We start from the raw sequence: 13,219 nt of genomic DNA, 5'->3' as shown, positions 1-13,219 counted from the left end.
TTGATTGTCCAGGAGCCCCACTGGTTGTTTAGCAGGCTTCCTGCTTCTGATGTACCTAAAAAACATTTTGTTATTACCTTTTGAGTTATTGGCTAGCTGTTCTTCAGACTCCTTTTTGGCTTTTCTTATTAACATTTTTACATTTAATTTGGCAGTGTTTATGCTCCTTTCTATTTACCTCACTAGGATTTGACTTCCACTTTTTAAAAGATGCCTTTTTATCTCTCACTGCTTCTTTTACATGGTTGTTAAGCCACAGTGGCTCTATTTTAGTTCTTTTACTGTGTTTTTTAATTTGGGGTATATATTTAAATTGAGCCTCTATTACGGTGTCTTTGAAAAGCGTCCATGCAGCTTGCAGGGATTTCACTCTAGTCACTGTACCTTTTAATTTCTGTTTAACTGACCTCCTCAGTTTTGCATAGTTCCCCTTTCTGAAATTAAATGCCACAGTGTTGGGCTGTTGAGGTGTTCTTTCCACCACAGGAATGTTAAATGCTATTATATTATGGTCACTATTTCCAAGCGGTCCTGTTATAGTTACCTCTTGGACCAGATCCTGCGCTCCACTCAGGACTAGATCGAGAGTTGCCTCTCCCCTTGTGGGTTCCTGTACCAGTTGCTGCAAGAAGCAGTCATTTAAAGTATTGGGAAATTTTGTCTCTGCATTTCGTCCTGAAGTGACATGTACCCAGTCAATATGGGGATAATTGAAATCCCCCACTATTGTTGAGTTTTTTATTTTGATAGCCTCTCTAATCTCCCTTAGCATTTCATCATCACTATCACTGTCCTGGTCAGGTGGTCGATAATAGATTCCTAATGTTATAGTCTTATTAGAGCATGGAATTCCTATCCATAGAGATTCTATGGAACATGTGGATTCATTTAAGATTTTTATTTCATTTGATTCTACATTTTCTTTCACATATAGTGCCACTCCTCTCCCACCCATCCCCCCCCCATGACCTGTTCTGTCCTTCCGATATATTTTGTACCCCAGAATGATTGTGTCCTATTGATTGTCCTCTCTCCACCAGGTTTCTGTGATGCCTATTATATCAATATTCTCCTTTAACATAAGGCACTCTAGTTCACCCATCTTATTATTTAGACTTCTACCATTTTAAATCATTTTAATAAATCATTAAATCAAATAAATCATTTCAAAACCATTTTGTTTTGCAGGAAAGAAAATCAGGCCGATAGTCTCATGTGATCTGGCATTTGTTCCCTTGAAATCTCTGGGACTCTCACCTCTCAGTGGGCAGGAAATTTCACTGTAAAGCAACAGGCCTTTCTCGAGCTATGTTGTTACTAAAACTTCTAGTCCTGGATGTCAGGATAAACCTAATAATTCAGTGGCAGGGTTAAAAATAAAAAAAACGGAACTTTTACAACCCTGGGAAATATGTGGCATTAAATTAGAACTTCCAGTTTGGCTCTGGCTCAGTTCTTAACTTATCTGAATGGATTTACCCATCTCGACTCAGTACCGATCTGGGAACCTCAGCCTCCAAAAACAAAGGAACTAGGAATGAATTCCCAGACTCAAAATTGGTAGAAGTCAAGGAGGAGGAGGAGGAGGAGGTGGCCTCATGATGAAGCCACGGACTCTTTGGGTGTGTCTAAAAGAGGCAAGAAAGAAAGTTGCAGTCACAGGGAAAATGAGTAGCAGCTCTCTGTAATGCTCAGCAGGGCTGCATTGTGGGTCAACCTCCTTCAGTTCATGACCCACTTTGTACTTGTGGTTTTGACGCAGGATGCACTCTGGACTGAAGAAAAAGTCCAGCTTCTGGTGTAACAACACCCGATAAGAGCTGCCCTTGGGCCTGCCCAGTCAGACCTATAAACAATCTGAACTTTCTGTTAGTTTTCATGGGTATCCTGATAAGCTATTGATTTCCTACTGGGAGACAGTTCAAAAGCCCCACTCCAACCACATTGCCAGGCCCTCGCACTTGGATGTTACTGACAAAAAAAGTGTTGCCCCATTTCTGTTGGTAACCTTCCCCCTAAATATCTGCTGTGCCCTTTTCATTGTTAGCACAGTAAATTTAGGAGCTCAGGAGGTGATAGCCTACTGTCTTCAACGGGGCCCAGGAGTTCACACAGCAGCTTTTAGGCAGACATTTTCAATGCAGCTTAAGAGATGCTCGTTAAAACTACCACGAATTGGGCAGTTTTCATTTTTTTAAGCAACTTCATTTTTATTCTTCAGCGTTTCAGACAATGCAAAGCTTTACCCTGCAAACACAGAGTGGCACAACCATACACTGAGTTAATTCCTTTATACGTTTGAGCATATCGATGGAACTCAGCCCTCAGGCAGAGTTTTGCAGGACCTGACTGGGCCCAGCAGCACACGAGGTGGTATCCCCTCTTTGGGACGCCCTGTTTCTTGGGGCTGCAGGGGGCCAGTTCAGTCCCCAGTATAAGTCAGAGCAGCTCTGAGACTGCAGGGCCCCTGTACAGATAGTCACAACATTCTGAGATGACAGTGACAGTAGATACAGCAGCCCCTGTCTACACTGTGCTCTTTACTAGAGCTGATCAGGAAATAATTTCTCTCTCTTCACCATCCCTCCCCAATATTTTTTTAACCCCAAAACGAAAATTTTCTTAAAAAAATACTGCAACTGACCCAAAATGGAAAAACAAAAACCTGACTCTTTCTGAGAGTTTTGACTTTTCGTCCCGATTCAAGATGGGGAAAAAATGTCGAATGCCTGAAAAGATTCACAGGACATTCCACTGTGGATAATGCTTCTATAGTCATTGGGCCAGAAAGAGAGAATGACTCTGCAGCCCAGTGGTTAGCGTGCCCACCTAGGAGGTGGGAGACCCTGGTGAGGGCACCCACCTGGGGCCAAGCCCCCTGTTCCAATCGCTCTTTCTTTATTCAGCCACAGGGGAACAGCTTCAACAGGAGAGATGGAGGGAGTCCCACATCGGAATAGCCCCTAGCTTAGTGGTTAGAGCACTCTCCTGAGAGGTGCGGGATACCCCATTCAAATCAAGCACAATGGCTTCAAGTAGGGTAGCCAGGTGCCTGGTTTTTTTACTGGAAAATCTGGTCAAAAAGGGGACCTGATGGTATCCAGTCAAATCTACTGACCAGACACCCAAAGTCTGGTTACTGTGGGCAGGGGAGGCGGGGAGGCGCCAAGTCACCACCCACACCAGTCCCTACTCAGCTGGGGCTGCCTCCTACCTGCATCAGGTGGCTGCAGCTCCCAGCCCTGACTCTGCAGGCAAGTCCCTCTTGACCCATGCAGGAAGGGAGGGAAAGAGGAAAAGCAGTGAGCAATGGAGGGAAGGGGAAAGAGGAGGGCCTCGGAGGAAAGGGGCAGAGCAAGAGCAGGTCCTTGGGGGAAGGGGCAGGGCAGGGGCGGGTCCTTGGGGAAGGGTGGGGCAGGGGTGGGTCCTTGGGGGAAGAGGCGGAGAGGAGAGGTTCTGGCACTCCTGCTGGAGTGTCCAGTTTTTTAATATTTCAAACTTGGCAACCCTAGCTTCAAGTCCAGCAGTCACCCAGAGGATTTAGTAGAATAACAGACAGCTTACAGCAATGCTTGTCTTAGGTGGCGGGGTTGGGGAGGGCAAGTTGCCTTTTCTATGGAAAAAATATTCTTGTTTCTCAATGGTGAACTGACTGTTTATCCACAATCAGTACAGATTATCCACTCTGCTGCCCCTGCCCCCGGCCGCTGTCTTTGTCTGGACATCACAGTCTCATATTGCATTTGCATGTTTACCTCTAAAAGGAGAAATGGTACAGTCAGTCTGAAACCTAATAAGAGTATGGTGCCATCCAAACAAAGATAATGCCAAGGGTGCAGGGTCAGGAGAGGCTGTAATTATAGTCCAATGCAACTGCCTCAAAAACCAAGCCAGACTTGTCACAGGTTAAATAGGAATTCTCAGAAGAGGTAGGAAAAGGCTCTTTTGACATCCTAAAAGCATTTGCTAAAGTAGACTAGGTACAAGTCCGAGTTCCACCATTATAAGCCCAGCAGTGAGTAACAAGAGGCTATGCCGCTGATTGCATTTTAGCAGGAACAGTGTCCACTGTAAAGTTCAGGCTTGACTCATGAGTGGAGAAATTCTCTGATGGAACAGAAACCAGTGACTCATGGAGTCACAGATTTTAAGGCCATTCATCCTTTAAAACTTTTCCAAGCAAACTAGAGCTGGCTCCTAAGGGAGTTAGACACTTACCTCCCTTTGAAGCTTCCAGCCCAGATGGATTAGCTTGTATTGCTAGAAGGGGGTGTGTATGGGGGCTATATGGAGCAGCTTGGAATCTGGGCAAAAGCCTCTTCACTTTTGAAACGTGTCATGGGTTCTTTAACCACCATACATGGTCAGGACCACAGTTTTATATCTCATCCAGCAGACCACACCAGCAAGAGGGCAGTGGGCTCGAGTGCCATCCTGGAGCATTGGATCAGCATTGACTGAAGGGAAATCATAAGACAGAGATGGAAAGAGCAGCTAGTTCATCCAGTGCATCCCTCTGTGACCAATACAGGCTTATACAGAGATAACTGGTGGGGAATTTTCTGTCTGAATGATTTTCTGATGGAAAATTAAGTTGCCACAAAATCAAAATTTGCCACGGGAAAAAACTTGATTCCACCGCCCTTCCACCAACATTTTTATTATTATTTTCCACCAGGAAAACTGACATGAAATATTTCATTTTGACTCAGTTTGGTCTGAATTGGAACAGTTCATTTAGGTGAACTGACCCAAAACATTTCAATAAAATATTAAATTGCATTTCCCTAACAGCCTTTTGAGGGTTGTAGTTTGAGCCCTCCCTGGAAAACTTCATCTCCCATAAGGCAATACAGATTGCCCTCTGAGCAAGCTCTGCATGGTGCATCATGGGAGTCCCATGACTCTGGGTGCATCGAGGGAGATGTAGAGTGGCTAGGGAGCCTGGCCATATGAAAGAATGGGGATATCAAGCTCCTGAACTACAATTCCCATGGGGCAAGTGCCACAATGGGAGAATGCAGTTAATATGGAAATGATTTGGAATTAAGCATATCAAAAACACCAAAATGAAACATATTAGTCTGGGGAATATTGAAATGATTCATTTGGATCAAAAATGTCAAAACAAAACATAGAAAGTTTTCAGAATTTCTGTTCTGTAAAAAAATTTGAAATTTCAACTTTTGAAAAGAAATGTTGAAATGTCAGAATTTCCCACAGGCCAGACATTCCAAATTTTGCTCGGCTCTAATTGTATAATTTTCTAGTGTCTCCTTCAGTACGTAAGTTTTAGGCCTGATAACCTTAACAGATACCCCCGGTCTAGTTTACAGCACTACTGGACAGCCCAGTCAAGCTTGGACATGGGCAAGAATTTCAGCCAACATTTCATCAGTGTGATCAAGCAAACAAAAAAGACTCATGTTCACCAAAGGCCATATGCTCCCACTGATTCCTAGTGCAGCTCTCAGTCGAATAGATGGAGCACTGGTGTAAGGCAATATTTAACCCTAACAAATAATGGCTGAGCCGTGGAACATCTAGCCCTTCAGCTTTAACCAACAAGAATTTCATAGATATGTACACTCATTTCAGGTCCCATCCATGATACAGTTTAAACAAGTTTCTAAAATGTTTCCCAATTCCTACTGCTTCCAACGGGGGTTGTGGGTTATAAGAGTTTCCAGAAGTTTCAACTATGTCATGTGTGTGTCACACAAACATATACTGCAGGAAATAACTGATTTTCAACACGTACAATTAAAAAAATTTCCAAGGTAGCATTTCCCTCAGCAGTCTGAAGGAAAATATCCTCCCATTTCACTCCTAGAGATTAGGTCTAGGTGAGAGATCCTACCAGAGACTATACTGTCCCTTTATGGTACAGCTTTCAGATGCTATTAGGGGTTCTCATCACTCACAAGCACACATACATACACAGTCTATCCATAAAGAATACTATTTGAACATTGGATAAATCCACCTTATTAATCAAATAGCATGATTTATCATATAATAATAAGAAGAAGTGCATATGGAGCTTTAATGATAACTAGAGCGGGTCAAAAATCAGAATTTCCATCCCACATTTCATTTTTGCTCAGTATAACACTGAACTGTGGCCACCTGGGCACAGCAGTGCCTCATGGGAGTTGTAGTTTAGGTGCCTCATGCCCGCATTCTCCTCTGTGGTCCAGGCTCCCTGGCCAGACTATGTATCCCATGAGGCACAAGAGCTGTCACAGTGCATTATGGGAGCTGTAGTCCAGCCAGGGAGTCCAGTCTGTACTCAGGCAGACATGGATTAATGTCAAACTGACCCAAAATGAAATAGTTCAATTATGTTCAACAACCTGTAATGTTCTAACCTGGGATGACTGAACCCAAAATGAAATATTTTGGTTTAGTTTTCCTGATGAAAAAAAATCAAAACATTTCCACAAAATCAAAAATTTCTTGCAGAAAATATTGATTTTGCAGAAACAAAATTTTGCATTAAAAATAATAAAAAACACTGTCACAGAAAATTCCTGGCCGAAGCTACTAATCACTAAAATATCAATGCCATGTCCCAAGGATTTTAACAAAACAAAGTAGGACAACATGCTTGGAAAAAAATCATTGCACCATCTTTAGTTCCCCATGCATTCAGACACTATATAATATTTAGCAAGCACTCATGAGTCGGGTTTGTCAGAAGAAAAGAAACAGCACTAATTAAATGAAAGGGTGCAGATCATACCAAGTCCAATCAGGCTTCTGCGTATATCCAGTCCACACTAGGCACTGTGTGGGGCTCACAAATATTAGCACAACAACTCCTATCAGAGTAAGACAAAACCATCGTCTCATTAGCATGGCAACTTCTGTGCTAGTAAAATGATAGTTGTTCTAACAGGCACCTTCTCTCCCGTGCTTGGCTGCAAACAAAGGAGATGCTAAGGAGGTGGTTCTTTCTTAGACAACGCCAAGACTAGAGTTGGTTTAAAAAAGAAATGTGGATGTAAAAAAAAATCCTTTTCTGAACAAAATTAAATTTGAAAAATTTCAACTCAGTCTACAGTGAATTAAAACAAAAGGGTAAAAGAATGTGTAACATTCCATCTTTTTCAGGGGGAAGGGAAAAGAAATGAAAGTGCACAGCACTTGTATTCATTTGTGCCACATTAACCAAAGGTTCATGTTTGGTAGGTAGCAATCATGTCAGACAGAGGCTGGGTGCTTCTGGGAGAAGTGGGCGTTGAGAGGGGCATTGAGAGGGGGCATATATTTACTAGACCAAGATGCATTTTTTTCATCAAAACATTTGTTCACGCCCAGTGGCTTGTCGCCCAATATTAAAATCCTCACTGCAGATTTTAATGTTGTTTGACATTTTTAATTAAAAAAAATAAATGAGAAATTTAGAAAAAAATGTCCAAAAAATAAATTAAAAACTGCATTTTTTCAACCAGCTTTAATACTGGCACATGGGTGCAACTCCCTTTCATTGTGGCTGGGTTGGGACAGCCTTCGTGGCGATAGAGCAGCATCTCTTCTTTATTCTGACATTCAGTTCAGATGCTCTCTTGAACCGCATCTCTCTCAGTCTCTTGGGGTGCAAGCCATGCCAACACAAGCTTTCTGCTACTTCCTGCCTCCCACTGGGCTATAAATATGGCCAGGAAGGCTGTGCTAAGAGCATTTTGACATGTTCACTTCTGGTCCCAGTCAGAATCAGGAAGCAGAGAGCTGCACAGCTACAAAAGCGATTGTTGTTCATAACATTCTCCAGTCCTTTCTAAACCTCCAGTTACAGTATTTTTTGCAAAAGTCTCCACACCCTACCCCCACCCTCGGCCTATGAGCCACCTACCTCTCTGTCTGAAGCGGAGCCAGCTTTAATTTTGGGAACAAAGAGTCCATTCCAGAGCATCCCAGCCTTGCAATGAAACTCAGTGTTTTACACAAGTTTTCCAATGGGGCAGCTCTTTGTGGGTTTAGGCCCCCCTTCTCTCATGCAAACCTCTTTGGTCTTTTAACACCTGGTGATGCTGCAGATTTTAAGTGTCTTTTATATGCAACATTAACCAGGCAGGACAGCATGAAAAGAGACAGATGTTTTGGTTAAAAAACAAATCAGTGACCTATCTAAGGATTTAGCTTGGCCTTGCGGCATTACCAGTCCGTCCAGGTGCTTCAGCAGTACCAGCTTTGTGCTGCTGGGTCAGCTGACTGATCCAGACTAAAGAGAAATGTAAATGGGGCGCTTGTTACTGTACAAAGGGGTCATCGTTAAATTCACAGTCAAGGTGATCCTTCCTGCTCTGAATGGGCTTGACCCTTTTCTATGTGAGCGTGTGGACTCCTTGGCTTATTCCTACAGCCATTCTACATGTTATTTAGCCATGCTTTCATTCCAACAGAGCCCCAAGAGCAATTAAAGACTAAACAGGGTTGACAGATGCTAGTAATGTGCAACCCAGCCATGGAAACACTAATCTAACCAGATGTGTGGGTGAGGAAGAAAGATTCCTGCGTCTGTACAATTGAAAAGATTATACTCTGCAACTAAGGGCAAGAGTGAGGCTCTAGTTCATTGTGATGGCTGCTGTGCATTCAGGTCAATGCACAGCAGACCGTGTGCAGATTGCAAAGTTGGTGCGACATTTGTGACAAGCAGAGAAAGAGCTCGTACTGGAGATACGTGTGTCAAAACCCCACAAGCTCATTTGGGGAGGAGACAAATCCAGTCCCCTTTGTTGTCCCACCACAAAACATGAATAACTCTTATTGAACTCAAATGGATTTGCTCATATTTTGAGGAGGGAGAAAGAACCAAGGTTCAGAATGCTTGCAAAATAATTTCCAGGGATGCCAGGCAGCCATGTTGCATCATTGGATTCAATTTTTTTGGTCTAGATTCTGATCTCACTAGAACACCAGTGCAAATCAGGAGTCGTACCATCAAAGTCAATGGCATTAGACTGGTGGAAAACAAATGTAGATCAGACTAGATTAAAACCAAATTTGCCCCGATTGCAGCAATTGGCAGCCAACTGCTGAACTGCAAACCCAAAGTACAGACACAATTTGGACTGGTGGAATTTACCTGGGTTTCAAGCAGGGGTAAGCTCCACCAGTGCAGTCCTGCCTCCCCTTTCCATGTCTACACGTGAGGCATTCAGGGGTTCAGACACACTGATGGCTGGTGTGAGGACAAATTACCAGTGTATTCAAAAGCTAAAGATTGTCAGTAACTACCCCAGCAGTTGGTTGTGTATTCATCTGTAATTCTTGTGTTGTATTTTGCTCTGTATGTGTTCAATATGTACCAATTCGATGGCGGTTTCAGTAACTATGGGGACGGTGTAAATACGGCCTGAGAACTAGATTTGTGCAACAACGATTGTATTTCACATCAACGTATTCACCATTTCATTCAAAGCCATTGGAAGCCCTACAGTGTCATTTCTTTGCACTAATTTCCACTTCACTGCCAAGCGCCCCCACATTTCCCCAAAAAGACATGCATCACTGGGAGCGTGGGAAGGGGGAACTAAGTGGAAACCAGTGGCCCTACTAGCCAAAAGACAAATGAGGACTATTTAGGATAGCGGAGGAATGCTTGATTAGTTGCCAGCTGAACAGACCCTTAGGCGGGGACCAGTGTTCAGTGGGGCACCAAGAAATGATCTAGCGATTATACCAGTTCCTTTTGTAATTTTTAATAATGGTTTTGCACCATGGGTATTTCATTCTGAAGTCTTTTTCTTGCATAAAGATGTTGTGTTTTATTATATCAGTGGTTGCTGTACGTTGTGGGCCAGGTTCTCCTGACTATCTCAGTGCTTTGATGGCCACCAACATGTAGTAGCTTCCGAAGGGTTAACAAGTCTATCCTCATAACCCCCAGGGAGGCAGAGAGTTTTTTCTATCTCCATTTTGCAGATGGGGGCCTGAGGCACAGAGGGGACAAATTTTTAAAGGTAATTGGACACCTAAAGATGCAGATGGGTACCAAGTGGGATTTTCAAAAGTGCCTAGGCAGGTTAGTGCCTAACGCTATTGAAAATCCCCATAGCTGCCTGTCTGCATCTTTAGGCGCATGAATACCTTTGTGAATCTAGCCTTAAGTGACTTGCCCAAGGTCACCCAGGGAGTCTCTTTCAGAGCTAGGAATTTGACCCAAATCTACTGACTCCCAATCCAGAGCCTTAAACAGAAGGCCATCTTTCCTCTGCTAGTTCCAGTATAAATCAGAAGTAACCTGGCTGAAGCCATTGGCAGAATCAGGCCCATAGATTTTACTCAGCTAAATCCTCAGCTGCTGTAAATTGGTGAACAGTAAAATCTCAGTTTTATGAACACCAGTCTTGCAAACCACTGGTTATATAAACTATTTTTCTCAATGGGGCAGAAAAATAATTACATAACGAAAGTGATGCTGCTGAAGAACAGGTTGACATCCGTTCACATTCCAATGCCTTCAGTGCATCAGACGTCGTTCATAGTGGTTTGAAGGACAAGAAAAAAGGCAATGTAGTGCACCATACTGCAATGTATACACCATCCCTGCTGTAATCTTGAGATGTTCAATTTTGCAAACTTTTAGATTTTATGAACTCCTCAATCCCCAATTATTTGTGAAATAGGGGTTCTACCAGGCCACAGACTTCCATGGAACTGTGCCAAGGATATGAGGATATGGCCCCTTGTATGCTTTGTGTTATGATTTCATTAGGCACACAGTGGCATGTGCTGTAGTTGAAAATTGGTTCTAGATTATATTTGCATATTGATATTCACTATTGGCTTAGGAATGACATTGATATTTTTTGGTAGGGTGGTCACTGCCTGGCAAAACCAAAAATCTTCGAGAGAACTGGGATAAGCGAGCAAACTGAATTTGGAGAGGGTATTCATCACATCCAGAGCCCATAAAAGCTGCCCACATCTCACACTCCAGGGTTTCACAAGACTGCAGAATGTCCTCTACAGAAATGATGAGACACGTTACTGCTGATGCTCCAACAGGGTCATTTCACTGAAGTGCTAATTCCCATCTTCACTGTTCCCCCTCTCATGCATAGGGCAGGTTTAACAGCCACCTAGGGCTCCTTATAAGTCCTGCCACTAAGATTGCTGCAAGCATGTGCTGCACCAATGGCCCACCATCCTTCCTACCCATGCCCTCTCCCTGGCCAGCTCCCCCTACAATTTGGGCTGTGTTGATCACATGGGTGCTGATCACCTTCTACTGTCCTAACCTCTGGATGTTCTTCCCTTACTAGGGTCTGTGTCCATAACATAGATTGGCCCATAGCTTAAGCTGTATGTTCTTTGGGGCAAGGACTTTGTACATATTTGTATAGTGTCCAGCACAATGGAGCCTCTGGGTACTTCTGCAATATAAATGCTATATAATAACAACATTGGTAGTCAGGCATATGGCCTTAGGGCAATGCATTGCAGATTGATCTGATTACATGAATACACTGTGCACTATGCTATTGATTTCCATCAGCATGAACATTTCCAAAAGCTAATTTTTGCTTTTAAAATTTCAGTTGTGGCAGGAAAGCAAAAAACATTTTATTTTATTTATTTATTTATTTTGCAATTCAGCAGGAATTCAGGGGCTCTGCTCCCCTACTACTGCTTAGTAGCCCTCATTAATGTCTAACTAATTAACTAATGAGTTATATTCATACACTGGGGGAGAAAGAAACCCTTTTCAGTCCTCTGTGATCTCCAGATAAAACGTCAAACAGCACAAAGAGTTGCCACGTTAGGCAGTGTTTCTGCCAAGATTTTCTCATTTGGGATTATGGGGCTGATAAAATTAACAGTTAATAGAGTAAAGAGACCGGTAACAGCAGGTACCTTTGGTACTTCTGGCTTCTGTCTGTCTCTAGTGACTGCCTAGCTATAAGTTAACATCCCAGAAGTGCTTTCTGAAATAGTAGGGCATGACTCCAAAATCATTCCTGGCCAATATTCTTTCTCCCAGTTACACTGGTTCTAGCATCCAAGCTTGCATGTGAGCTACTAAATGACACCCAGTCCCTCTGTTTTCCTAGGGCATGGGACAATGTGGAATCATTTACATTTATGTTAGGTAGTTGTAAAATGCGACCAGATTCTAACTCTCCATTCACTTCCACCAGTGTTACCATGTTACATTCAGGCCGCATTCACTCACAGGTGTAAATGACTCCACAGGGTGCAAGGCAGAAGCAAATCAGGCCACCAGATACAGGCCACCTAACTGACCTGTTTGTCAAGCACTTCCGGATACCTTGAGTATGAATGGCACTGGATTAAGTAAAATCCCATGATACACTTTCTAACCAAGCTGATCAAACTGATTTTCATTGCAAGTACCATCAGCTAGAATTTCTGTAATAAACGGTATCAAGGAGAATACAAATACAAGCAAATATTATGAGAGTGTGCATTTATTTTCAATTGTAAAATGACCATTGAGTAGGGCTGAGCAAAAGTGTTTCATGAACAAGTTTTCCCAGTGAAAAACGGCATTTTGAACAAAACAATTTTGGCCAAAAAAAAGTTTTGGTTTGTTACATTTTTTTCATTTTTGTTTCAAACGGATTGTTTACGTTCCAGTTAAAAAAAACAATTTTCAGTTTATGGGGTTTTTCTGGGGAGGGGGGAATCCGCCCTTTCCCCCCTTTTTTGCCCTGTGCAAAAAGGGGTAAAGGAAGGGAAAAGGTGTGTGGGTGGAGGGAATCAAAATGAAACAAAGTTCTTATTTGAAAAGAAACAAAATGAAAATAATCATTTAACTGAAACCTTCCATGAACATATTTCAAACTTAATTTGTTTAATTTTTTTTCCAAATTTTCCACAGAAAATACTTATCCTTTTTGACCAGCTCTACTTACAAGGCTGTGGTGCCAAAAAGATTTGGTATCCTAAACGTGAATGCAGAATTTGGATTCCAATCGGAAAACATGGCATACAGAAATACCTTTGTGCTGTCTGAAACATGAGCACACCACAACAGACAGTGTTGCTATCATCATCTTAATATGAATAAATTGTAAGAAGAAGAAGAAGAAATATGAACAGACAATACTTCTTCCTTAACTAGTACCTCTTTTCATCTGAAGGTCTCAAAGCACAATAAAAAAATTAACAAGCTAAACCTCACAACACGCCTGTGAGGTTGGTCGGTAAGTCCATACCCTTTTCACAGATGCAGAAAACGAAG

This window comes from Lepidochelys kempii, chromosome 14 (assembly GCF_965140265.1).
Source record: "Lepidochelys kempii isolate rLepKem1 chromosome 14, rLepKem1.hap2, whole genome shotgun sequence".
Lineage (NCBI taxonomy): Eukaryota > Metazoa > Chordata > Testudines > Cheloniidae > Lepidochelys > Lepidochelys kempii.
Note: the sequence above shows the minus strand (reverse complement) of the source record.